Consider the following 12,894-nt stretch of genomic DNA (forward strand, 5'->3'; position numbering starts at 1 on the left):
AACAATCTTAAGGCAGCTTCTATATACTCCATTACTCATGCTATGATAGAAAAGTGTATTCAATTCTTTTTGGGTATAGCTAAGCTTCATGTAAAGAAACCTGACATTAAATATTCTCCTAGAAGTTTGACAGGTGAAGTTCCCTGTTTCTGGGCAACAAGTGACTCCAATGTCCTAACTGTTTACTTTTTCTGGCTTGGCAGTTAGTGAACCTTAAAGTGAGTGGTCTACAACACCCAAAAGGAAAGAGAAAATAGAGGGGAATGCCCTGCCATAGAGGCAGGGTGGGATGGGGGGGGAGGGATACTGGGATCTGTGGTGGTGGGAAATGGGCACTGGTGGAGGGATGGGTATTTGATCATTGCATAATTGAAACCCAAGCACAAAATTTGTAAGTCTACAACTGTATCTCATGGTGTCTCACTAATAAAAATTAATAAATAATTTAATTAACACATATAGTAAGTGGGATTTTTATAATATCTACCTTTCTAGATCTTCTATAAAGATTGAAGTATATGTGAAAAACTTTTAGCATGATACCCAACAAGTGTGGAACATTTTATTAACCTTGCTGATACATATAGTATTATTATTCTGACTACATGCAGTGCCAAATATATTTAATAAAATATTATAATTTTATAATTAAAAAAAATAAAATAAATGAGTGGTCTTCTAAGAACAGATGCTTCCATCCTGGCTTGAATAGAGTATAAGAATTTTGCTGTGTCAAAAACCTCTCGACTTGTGAATCTGGATACTGGTGGCTGTTGCCATTTAATTTTAACTAGGTAAAATGGATTCTCCATGTGGAATAATGTTGATTTCTGTTTGGAGTAAACCCGTCATGGGAAACTCTTAAAAAAAACTATAAGAAGTCCCTGGAAACAACAGCTTTACAAACAGACCAGTTTTTAAGCCAATAAAGCAAGTAATTGTAATTACCTACCTGAGGTGCCACTAAACATCAATATCCAAAGTGTCAGGAGTATTTCTCTATAACCCATCTTTGGATTCTGTTTTAAGTTATTTTGCTGGAAAATGGAATAAGAAAAATTCAGTCAAAATTTCCAAACAAAAGAGTACTATCTTATGAAATTTTTGAAAAAACCTTCCAACATATTTTTTGAATATTTTTAAGAAGCCCAGCATGCTTCCAATACTTAACTCTGCTACCTCAGCATATTTCTTTTCTTAACAAATTGTCACTGTCACTGTCCTCCCGTTGTTCATCTATTTGCTCGAGTGGGCCCAGTAACATTGTGAGACTTATTGTTACTGTGTTCGGCATATCGAGTACATCACAGGTAGCTTGCCAGGCTTTGCCATGAGGGTGAGATACTCTGCAGTTTGCCAGGCTGTCCGAGCGGGGCAGAGGATTCAAACAAACTGATCAAGAAATATTTATATTCCTCAGTATAGTAATCAATTCCTGACATACTCTTCACCTATGCAGAATTAAATGCAAGCAATTCATTTCAGTAACAAGAAGAAATATTTAATAATTCAGTTTTTTTTACCTGCCCTTCTTCCTCCCATCTGCTATTTCATCACCTCCTCTCCTCCCTTCTCTTCCTCTCCTTTCCCTCCTCTCTTTCCGCTCCCCTCCCCTCCTCTCATTTCCCACATCCAAAGAATATCAGGGGCTAGTCCTTGCTCTGTGGTGCTCAGGGAATCATATGCTGTGCTAGAAATCAAACTGGAGGTCAGACATATGCAAGGTAGGTGCTTATCCTCTATATGGCCTCTCTAGCCCCAATAATTTGATTGAATTCAATTTTGTATAAAAAAATTACCTGATGTGTTTTAGGCTTGGTTTGCTATATCTTGCTTCTAAAGTCAACAATTATTATTTTTAGAAAAACTTTCAAGGCAAGCAGTCTATGACAAATTGAGATAAATAGAGAGATAAATTGAGATTTGAAATAAATTGAGATCGAGGTGTTCTTCTCAAATAGGAGTATGTATGCTGTGTATGTGTATGTTTCAGCTGATTTTGTTTTCTCATCATACCAAAATGATTATCACAATCTTCTCCTGTGGGTTGTTTCTAACATTCTTCAGAATATAAGTGCTCTAAGTTAGGAACCAAGTCTACTGCACTCACCACTCTACCTCTGAAACCCAAAGCAATGCTGTGCACTGAGCACTCTCCCACCACTGCCCATGGGGAGTGTGTGGACATGTGTTTGCACTCCTGAGTCTGTATGAGTCAATGTCAAGAAATGGAGAGACTAAGTGAGAGTTTCCTACACTCCAAATACCTACTCTCCAGTGAAATCAAATTGGTGTTGAATATCCATCCTACATCCACCCACCTTTTGTGTTAAAAATGACACATTTTCAGGTTGGACTTGAGGAGCAGATGCAATAGTACTCAAAGACTGAGACCAATTATTTCACTCACAATCCCTTGTCCCTTCTTCCCCGCACACCTAGCTCCCCTGGATGGAGGGAGCACACCCTGATGGAAGGATTCTTCTTCACATTGACAAGCTGTGCAACCTTCGGCAAGTTATGAAAAGTTTCTGATCCTGTTTTCTCATTAACAAAATGGATTCATCTCCAAAATTATAATTGAGAAACCAAGCAGCCAGCTCATGTTTAGGAAGATTTCCTGGGTTCATAGCAACCTGTCAGTTCCAAATAATTTGCACCTATTGCTACTTTCACCCAAGACTGTTTAATGCCTGTCTCTGAATGCTGTTTAATGGCTAAGCCACCAAACTAACTGCATCTCCTTAAGAATAAAGTCAGCAAGCATGTAATGTAGTTTCTGAAAGATAATCGTCAGTAAAGTCAAAGGGCATATGTATATGTATATGTAAACAATTGGAAAAATCCAACTCTTTATAGCCAAGTTAGAATACTTATCTGGTTTGAGATAATCCCTCCACCCCAGCCCACTATATATCATACACACACACACTCACACACAAACACACACACACGCAGTCATCATCTCAATAATAATGTTATTGTTAATTCTTACCTGGGGCAGATGAGAAGCACTATCTCCTCATGTCAGGGTTGACAGGCCCTTTCAAAGGGCACTTTTGGCTTTTAATTTTTTAAGGGACCTACTAAGAGATAGAATTAATTTTTTCTTTTCTTTCAGTGAAGCAAAATAGTTTTATATAAATAAAATCCCTTAGAGAAGTGTGAAAGGAGGGAGAAAAAGAGACAGAATGTTCAAGAAAGAACACAGAATTCTCCAAAAGAAAAAATTAAGCATTTTTAATTAATTAGAAAATTAATCATGCTTAAGTTTTTTCTTTTGATTTTTAAAAAGTACATATCCAAGGCAGGAAATTCATAAAATGAAGGCTGAAAAGAAGAAAAGTAATCTCAATCTCAATACTATATTAGCATGTATCTTTTAAATATATTTCAATTCAGGTAATACTTAGTTTTATACCCTCTATTTTCCACTTAACAAATGAGCATTTTTCTGAGTCATGACAATTTTTTTTAGCATAACTTTAATTGTCACAGAATACTCCTGCATATGAATATAAGTTATAATCATGGATTCTAATTTTAAGAGGTATTTTATTATAAAAAGAGGAAAATCTACAACCTTCGTCACAAGAAAAAGCAGTGTGGCTCAGTGGCTGACCTATGGTGGATTTCAATGCTCATTCTACTCTTTATCTCTTGAATACTATTGGGTAATTCACTTAGTCTTTCAGAGTTTTCTCTTTCATATCCATAAGAGGGAATAATACTACTACTATGCTACCACACACAGAGCTTCTTTGAAGGTTATGTGAATTGTTAAGTGTCCAGTGGTGAATAACAAACGCCACTCAAGGATAGTCACTTATCTCCGATTCTTTTTCTTTTTTAATTTTTATTTGTGAAACACCATGAGGTACAGTTGTAGACTTACTAATTTTTGTGCTTGGGTTTCAATTATAAAGGCCCTCCCGTTGATCATCTATTTGCTCGAGCGGGCCCAGTAATGTCTCCATTGGAGACTTTGTTGTTACTGTTTGCCATATCGAATACGTCAGTCACGGGGAGCTTGCCAGGCTCTGCCGTGCGGGCGAGATACTCTCGGTAGCTTGCCGGGCTCTCTGAGAGGGGCAGAGGAATCGAACTCGGGTCGGCCATGTTGGCTGTGTGCAAGGCAAACGCCCTACAGCTGTGCTATCGCTCCAGCCCATGGGTTTCAATTACACAATGATCAAATGCCCATCCCTCCACCAGTGCCCATTTTCCACCACCACGGGTCCCAGTATCCCTCCCACCCCCCCACCCCACCCCCCCCATCCCACCCTGTCTCTGTGGCAGAGCATTCCATTTTGTTCTCTCTCTCCTTTTGGGTGTTGTGATTCGCAAAAGAGGCATTGAGTGGCAACCATGTTTGGTCTGTAGTCTACTTTCAGCATGCTTCTCCCATCCTGGGAGGATCCTCCCAACATGCTTTATTTGGTGCTCCCTTCTCTGAGCTCCTTTTCCCCCTAGCATGTGTGGCTGGCCTCCAAGCCATGGAGCAAACCTCCTGGGTATATTTCCCAGAGAGGCAAAAAAGTATAGTCGAAGTGACATCTGCACTTGTTTGTTCATTGCAGCACTCTTTACAATAGCCAGAATCTGGAAAAAACCTGAGTGCCCAAGAACAGATGACTGGTTAAAGAAACTTTGGTACATCTACACAGTGGAGTACCATGTAGCTGTTAGAAAAGATAAAGTCATGAAATTTACATACAAGTGGTATTACATGGAAAGTATCATGTTTAGCAAAATGACTCAGAAAGAAAGGGACAGACATTGAAAGATTGCATTCATCTGGGGAACATAACGTAACAAAATAGGAGACTATCTCCAATTCTTGATGCAGTTCCATAGCAATACAATCTAGGGAGATAGGGTGCAGGGCACACATGGCCATGCATGCTGTCAAACTGCATTCCAGCTGGGCTGGGTGACCACACTCCCTCATAGACAACATGCCAACTCACCTCCAGAGTAGCACTGAGCAGTTTTGGGTTCAGTCCTTAAAACTAATTAGGTCATCACATAGGTCAAAAAAAAACAAAACCTCTGTGTTTTCAAATCTGCATTTCTATTGGTATACCCCAGGAGAACTATTCATCGTGATTTTAGTCATTTTATTTGCCTGTTAATAAATTGATATTATGGCACTTATAAGGTATTTAGCTGTTCATATTAACTCCTCTTTTGATACTTTAACATCTGGAAGATTTTATACTTCGTAAATCAGCCTCCCATTCTAGATGTTTGGTTCCCTTTATTTTTGATTTACATCATTGTGTCTGTTTCAGGAGTTCTTCACACCTCTTCAAAAGCAAGTTTTCACACCATATTTTCCAACAAAGTCTCAAAATCTGTGCTGGACAGATTGTACACTGGTCAAGGCACTTACCCAGCAAACAGATCTCCAGCACTGCATATGCTTCCCTGAGTGTTGTCAGGAGTGATTGCTGAGCTCAGAGGCTGACCAAGTCTTGAACACCCCAGGATACAGCCCCAAAACAAAGGATAAAAACAAATAAACATAAACAGCAGCAGCAGCAACAAAACCCCATATCCCTCCACTTCTATCAGTTGGACTTATGTTTTCTAAGACTTTTGCCTTTAGAACATTCCCCTCCTTTTGGTTTTGTGATTTAGATTGTTGGTAGTGGTGTTTTACATTTTTTAAATCTATTAACAATTAGTGCTTTCATTTGGTATGAAGACCTAATAACTATTAATTTTGTCTTTTATTTATCTCTGATCTTTGAACAAAGGTCAGGGCTGTGATGTACAGACTGTGATGTCTTGCTCTTCCCGACCCCTCTCTATGGAAAACCTTGAGTGCAGACATGCATGTCCTCCTGCACACCACACACACACACACACACACACACACACACACACACACACACCCATCCTCTATTGCCCCCACCCTGCCTTGCTTCTCTATTCATGGTGATCATAAACTAACATGCTGACATGTTTGTCTCCTTGATGGATTATTACCAAATTCTTGAGCGCATTCAATTCATGAATTATGTATAGTTGGTAATCACAGGTGATCATTAAATCTATCCTTACAGCTGCAGAATCCACCTGTGGACTTTTCTTAATTTATAGCATCTTGAAAAACGTTTTAGCTACTTATGTGACACTATCGCCTGAAAATAGAAACATATACATGTGTGGTATCTCCTCAGGCCATTAGAATATAGATTGGGCATCCCAACTTCTAAAAAACCCTTCCAGCTTCATCTTCTTATTCCAGGTTTATGGTCTCAGAGACCCTTTTATTTGAGGTGTGGAGGTGGAAATACCACACTCAGACATGCTAGGGGATTATTCTTGGTTCTGTGCTAAGGAGTGACCCCTGATGTTGCTCAGGGACCACCTGTGGTGCCAGGAATTGGAACTAGGTCAGCAGGATGCAAGGCATCTTAATCCCTGTGCTATCTCTACAGCCCTAGGGCGTCCAATTATACGCTTAAAAGTAAGTTTTGTGCATCTTAAATGTATAAATTTAGGATTTAAACTATATTGAGTACATATGCAACATATATATTAGTGCATATATGTAAGTGTTTTAGTGCATATATGTAACTGCCCCCCAGCGCTGTGTAATCCCATCAACGGCCAAGACCCAGACTATAAAACCCAGCTCCTGGAAGCACGAGGCCGCATTCGCGGCCGCACTACATCTGACATCTTATTATCTCATTCTTACTTTGGACAACCTGGCAGACTACTGAATGTAACCTGCCCACACGGCACAGTCTGGCAAACTCCCCGAGGTGTACCCAATATGCCAAATACCAGTAACAATGATGGGTCTCATTCTCCTAACCCTGAAAGAGCCTTGAATATGGCATTTCTTAAAATCTCAGGGCTAGGGCAAAGGAGACATTACTGGTGCCTTCTCGAGGCAATCAACAAACAACAGGATGATCGTGATCGTGATATGTAGGTATGTATGTGTAAACACATACAGAAGAGCCACAGATTTATTCAAATCACACAGTGGCATGAACTTTAGTCCAAATCAAACCATTCTCTCTTAAAAGACCCTTGTCTGTAGCATCAGGTACAAGCTGGCACCTGTCAAAAGTGTAAGGCTCTGGGGCTGGAGCAATAGTACAGCAAGAAGGACGTTTGCCTTGCATGCGACCGACCTGGGTTCAATTTCCAGCAACCCATGTTGTCCCCCGAGCACCTCCAAGAATAATTTCTGAGTGCATGAGCCAGGAGTAACCCCTCTGCACCGCTGGGTGTGACCCAAAAAAGAAAAAATAAAATAAATAAAAAAATAAAAAATAAATAAATGTGCAAGGCCCTTCCAGAGTGTGTGAATGGTTATCTGAGCCCTGGTTTGTCTCACTGTACCAAAACTTGCACAAACCCAGCTCCTCTCATTTCACTCCCTCCCAGCCCAGTCAGGCTTAGAGCTGGAGGCAATTCAGAAACCAGTATTGCATGGTGCAGCGTGGGTGTTTGCTGAGAAAGGAGGAGTGGAGAAAGGAAAGTCAGTGTAAACTCAACTCTAAAACTCTTCATTGGCTTGTCCTAACCCCTGCGTATCCCAAATATTGGTTTTTTCTTTTTTTATTAGTGAAACACCATGAGGCTCATCTGGGGAACACAAAGCAACAAAAAGGGAGACTAACACCCAGGAATGGCTGAGATTAGTACCAGGAATTTTGCTCCATGACTGGAAGGCCAGCCACACGTGCGAGGTGAAAAGGAAGCTCAGATAGAGAAGAGAGCACCAAATAAAGGGTGTTGTGAGGACCCTCCCAGGGTGGGAGAAGCATGCTAAAAGTAGTCTATAGACCAAACATGATTGCCACTCAATGCCTCTCTTGCAAAACACAGTACCCAAAAGAAGAGAGAGAGAACCAAATATTGGTTTTTAAATCAGAAACTCCTAAATATAAATCAGCTACTGGAGACCCTGGGTAACTTCATCACAAACTTCTGTAATGAAACAGCACCTCTTCTTTTCCTCATCTTTTCCGCTGGTTGGTTGAAGGATCCGGTGAAATTTAACACCTGAAAGTCTGCTAGCCATCTGGGTTTAGCAGATGAGAATTGGCACTTTCTCTAGCTGTTCTTCCTTTGGCAGAGGGAGGGGGAGATGGGGTGGGGGTGTAGGGGATCTTTTTAAGCTCTAACACTACTATTAGAGACTGCTGACGATCCTTCTCCAATAATCCCCCTGGGTGTGCTCCAATACAGGCGTGTCCAGCCAGGATTTTAACTCGCACCGGCCTGTATGGTTTGAATGGGACAGTGATACTGTGAGCGGGGCCAGCGCACAGCTCGAGCTTCACCAGCCGGTCCCGCCCTGGCCCCTGCAGGCGCGCCCTTACCTGCACGCTCGGGGTACGGCAGGCGTGGCCCCTCCACACCTGCTGCAGCGTCGGGAGCTCAGGAACCGGCGGGAACTGCCGCGGTTCCCTCGGAGGGCGACACCGCAACCGCGGAGACGTGAAACAGCGGACGAGAAGGCGAGGGACGTCCCGGGCCCGGGCAGTCGTGTTCCGGACCGCCGCCTCGGGGAGCGCTCGGGTTAAAGCTGCGCGCCCGGCTCCTCCCCGCGCGGGGTGAAAATCTCCCGGGGGCGAGCTCAAGGGCGCCCACAAGCACCGCCGCAGGGCAGGGGAACCCTGGGGGGCGGGGGGTGGGGTGGGGGAGGCAGGTCGCTCCTGCGACCCCTGCAGGCGGCCCCGCACGCTGCAAGGCGCGACCGGTGAATGGGATGGGAATCACAGGACTCCTTCTCACTGGGGACAGAAATAGGAGTGGGGGGCAGCATTTCACACGGGTCCGATCCTCTCTGAGAGGAAAGTAAGCCGCCCAAGAAGAGGCTGGAGCAATAGCACCAGGCCAACCTGGGTTCTATTCCCAGCATCCCATGTGGTACCCGAGCACCGCCAAAAGTAATTCCTGATTCCTGAGCGCATAAGCCAGGGGTAACCCCAGTGCATGGGGGGTGGGGGGTATGACTCCCCAAAAAACAGAAGGAGGAGGAGAAGAGGAGGAGGAGGAGGAGGAGGAGGAGGAGGAGGAGGAGGAGGAGGAGGAGGAGGAGGAGGAGGAACATAGGCTTTACATGAAGACCATCAGGTTAAACCCCTTGTTCTGCACAGTCCCCCGGCACCACCCAGAGAAATCCGTGAGCACCATGCCAGAAGTAGTCACCAAGCACTGCTGGTCATGCTCCACATCCAAAACACAAATCACAAATCATCCTGTTATTCGTCGATTGCCTCGAGCAGGCCCCAGTAACGTCTCCTTCATCCTAGCCCTGAGATTATATTCAAGGCTCTTTAGGAGAATGAGACCCATCATTGTTACTGGTATTTGGCATATTGGGTACGCCAAGGGGAGTTTGCCAGACTCTGCCCTGTGAGCAGGCTACATTCGGTAACCTGCCAGTTTGTCCAAAGTAGGAATGAGATAATAAGATGTCATAATAAGATTCCGGGATCTGGTTTTTATAGTCTCTGAGTCTTGGCCGCTGATGGGATTACAATGCGCCAGGGGGCCAGTTGGTGGGTGTGACCCCCGCCTACTGGAATTTGGAGGATCTGGGTGGAGGATGCTCGGCCCAAATTCGAGTAGCCTTGGAGATCTCGGCCCCGGAACCCGCGTGACTTTGTCCCTCTGCCAGTACCTTCCTGTGTGCGGAGAGTGGTCTCAGCATGGTGGTGGCTGGTCCTGGAGGTCTTTGGCTGCCGGAGCCCTGGTCGGGGCGTGGAGGAAAGCTCAACCCGCTCCCCTCCAAGGGGCCCCTGCGAGAACAGTCAGGCATGGGGGCAGGAGACTGCCACATCCAAAACAAAGGAAAGAAAAGGAATTGCTCTCTCAAGTACCTGAGACCCCAGACCAGCCAGTCCCAGAATGATCCTATCAAAACATTATCTTTAACCCAAGAGAGAAGCTCATGTCAAATGCTTCCCTACGGGCTGGGGCAAGTGAATAGTGGTACAGTGGGTAGGGCAATTAGCCTTGCATACAGCTGAATAAGATTTAGAAAAAGAAAAACGAGAAGGAGAAGGAGGAAGAGGAGGAGGAGGAGGAGGAGGAGGAGGAGGAGGAGGAGGAGGAGGAAGAGGAGGAGGAGGAGGAGGAGGAGGAGGAGGAAGAGGAGAGGAAGAAATCAGAGGAAGGGCTAAAGTGATGGGAGTCTCACTCCTTTGACCCAATCCAAATAACCCACCAAAATCCCAAATAAAAGAAAGCAGATCAGAGGATTATCTCCACAAATGCGATTTTGAAAACGCCTGAACACGCAGTCTTGATCAGAAAATGCATGCTTTCTAACTCTTAGAAAACTGACTAGAAGGGAAAACTCTTAAACTGATGAACACCTATAAGACACCTACAGATTCAGAATAACAGAACACTTCATATTCCTGAGCCTGGGAGTAAGATAAAGAGACCAGGCCTCACCCAGGACAATCCAGTCGTTTACTCTGTACACTACTAAGTTTGGGAAATAAAATTTGTTACAAATACAATTTGCAGTAGGATAAAAATCGAATACCACCATGTAAATTCAATATGTACAAGATAGCACCTATGAGAGCTACAAAAAAATACTGCAGAGAGAAATGAAAATCTAGACAACACAGAGTCTAAACTCTAAGATGCTAAGGAGTCAAATTATTTAATGCCTTCCCAACCCAAATCCCAGGATAAATTTTCAAAGAAATTAAGACACAATTTCTAAAATTTTTGTTAAAGTGCAAACAACCTAGGAGAGTCAAAAATTAATTTTCTTAAGTTCAGATTCCACAGATACTAGGAGCCTGTTAGTGTGCACAGTTTAATATGCAATCTACATTTTATAAAGCAGTTCAGCCAAGGGAAGAAAATCACATATGTAGTAAAACTAAGGCTTCCCCCAAACTCTAAGTCTGAAGGGGCCATCTACTTTACATCTGCATTTATTGAGAGCTTTGTGGTTCCAGAGTCCCTGTTTACCCTTGAAGGAACTGACGCAAAAGGTGAACGGATCTAACAGTGCAAAATAACTTCTCTTTTGCCAGAGGAGTTCTGCTAAAGTGTTCCACTAGTTTCATAGAAATATTACCAAAAAAAAAAAAAAAAAAAACAGTGTTTCTCAACTGACAGCAGAGGATGTGGCTTGCTGGTACAGCATAGGGGCTTCAAGCCATGAGACCCTGGGCTGCATTCCTGCCACCGCGGGCACACACACACACACACACACACACACACACACACACACACACACCACTTCTTTTTATTTCGGATTTCGGAAATATGATATAAGGATACAGTTATTGCAGAATCATCTATAGTAACCTTTAGTTAAGTTGGACAAACACATCTAACAATAAGGAATAAGACACATCAGCAGTCTCATAACCCACAAAACAGAGCACTATGAAGAGTTCCATGCTAAAATGTAAGCTTTAATTGTGATCTTAACTAGAAAAAATATAAACTTTATATTTTACTGGAAAATCTCAAGGATGGATTGGAAAAAAGTTTAATATAAGACAATTATCAAAAAATTCTAAAAGTCATAATATCAGGATGATGGTATAGGAGTTCCGTTTTAATTCTCTTCTCATACTTTCTTCTCGCCTATAATAGGCTTTCATTAAAATCATTTTTTATCACTGTCCTCCCTGTTTTATCACTGTTCAAGGATTTACTCCAGCGGGCCCAGTAACGTCACCATTGTGAGACTTGTTACTGTGTTTGGCATATCAAATACGTCACAGGTAGCCTGTCAGGCTTTGCTGTGCAGGTGAAATACTCTCGGTAGCTTGCCAGACTCTGTGGGAGGGGTAGAGGAATAGAACCCAGGTAGACCACGTGCAAGGCAAATGCCCTACCACTGTGCTATTGTTCCAGCATCATTTTTTATAGCGTGAAAATACTTTCTAAAAAGATGAAAAAGGAATTGGCCCTTTGTGTTTCAGGTTTACACAACTTGATGGATTCAGCCAAACACACATCAAAAAAATTCCTGCCAAGTAGTAAGACTTAAGTTTGTGTGTATTGAACAAGTACTGTTTTTTGTCTTGCCATTATTCCTTAACAATACAGAAAACAATTATTTACCTAGCATTTACATTTTATTAAGGATTCTAGTAAGAAGAGATGCACAACACTATTCTATACAGGGAAGTTGGACATCCTAGCTCTTGGGTGTTTGGGTGAGTTCATTGGGGTCATGGAACCAACCCCCAAAGGATCCGAAGGGATGCAGGTATATAAAATTACTTTAGAGCCAAACAAACTTCATAAGGGCAATAGTAGTAAGATATTCCCTACAAAGTCAAAAGAATAAAGATAATAAAATGAAATATCCACTTAAATAAATATATTAAATCCCAGCATGTTAAAAACAAGATTTTTCTCGCAGTGGTTTGATTGAGCAAATCTGCATGTTTTTCAGGGTACATAAAACTCCAAAGCATTTAGTTTGTTGAGGAATGAGGAGAAAGCAAGGAGGAGAAATGTTAGCAAGACGTGGGGGGAGAGAGAGAAAGAGAGAGATAGAGACAGAGACAGAGACACACACAGAGAGAGAGAGAGAGAGAGAGAGAGAGGGACAGAAGGAGGAGGAGGAGGAGGAGGAGGAGGAGGAGGAGGAGGAGGAAAGGAGAGGAGAGGAAAAGCGCAAAGTGAAAAAAATCCTACAATACAATGGAGAAAGACCATTCAAGGGAAAGAAACATAAAATAGAGATGGGAGATTGAGCAAAAAAAAATGTTGGGCATTTTTGCATGAACTCAGAATCAGGAAAATAGAAGTGAAGTTACTAGATGAAATCTGAAGCTTTACTCTTCAGGACATTCCTACTTCTCACAAATCCACACCCCTCAGTGTCTACTCCAATGTCTTTATCAAGGACACAATAGCTTAGAT

This window comes from Sorex fumeus, unplaced genomic scaffold (genome assembly GCF_029834395.1).
Source record: "Sorex fumeus unplaced genomic scaffold, SorFum_2.1 ptg000006l, whole genome shotgun sequence".
Taxonomy (NCBI): domain Eukaryota; kingdom Metazoa; phylum Chordata; class Mammalia; order Eulipotyphla; family Soricidae; genus Sorex; species Sorex fumeus.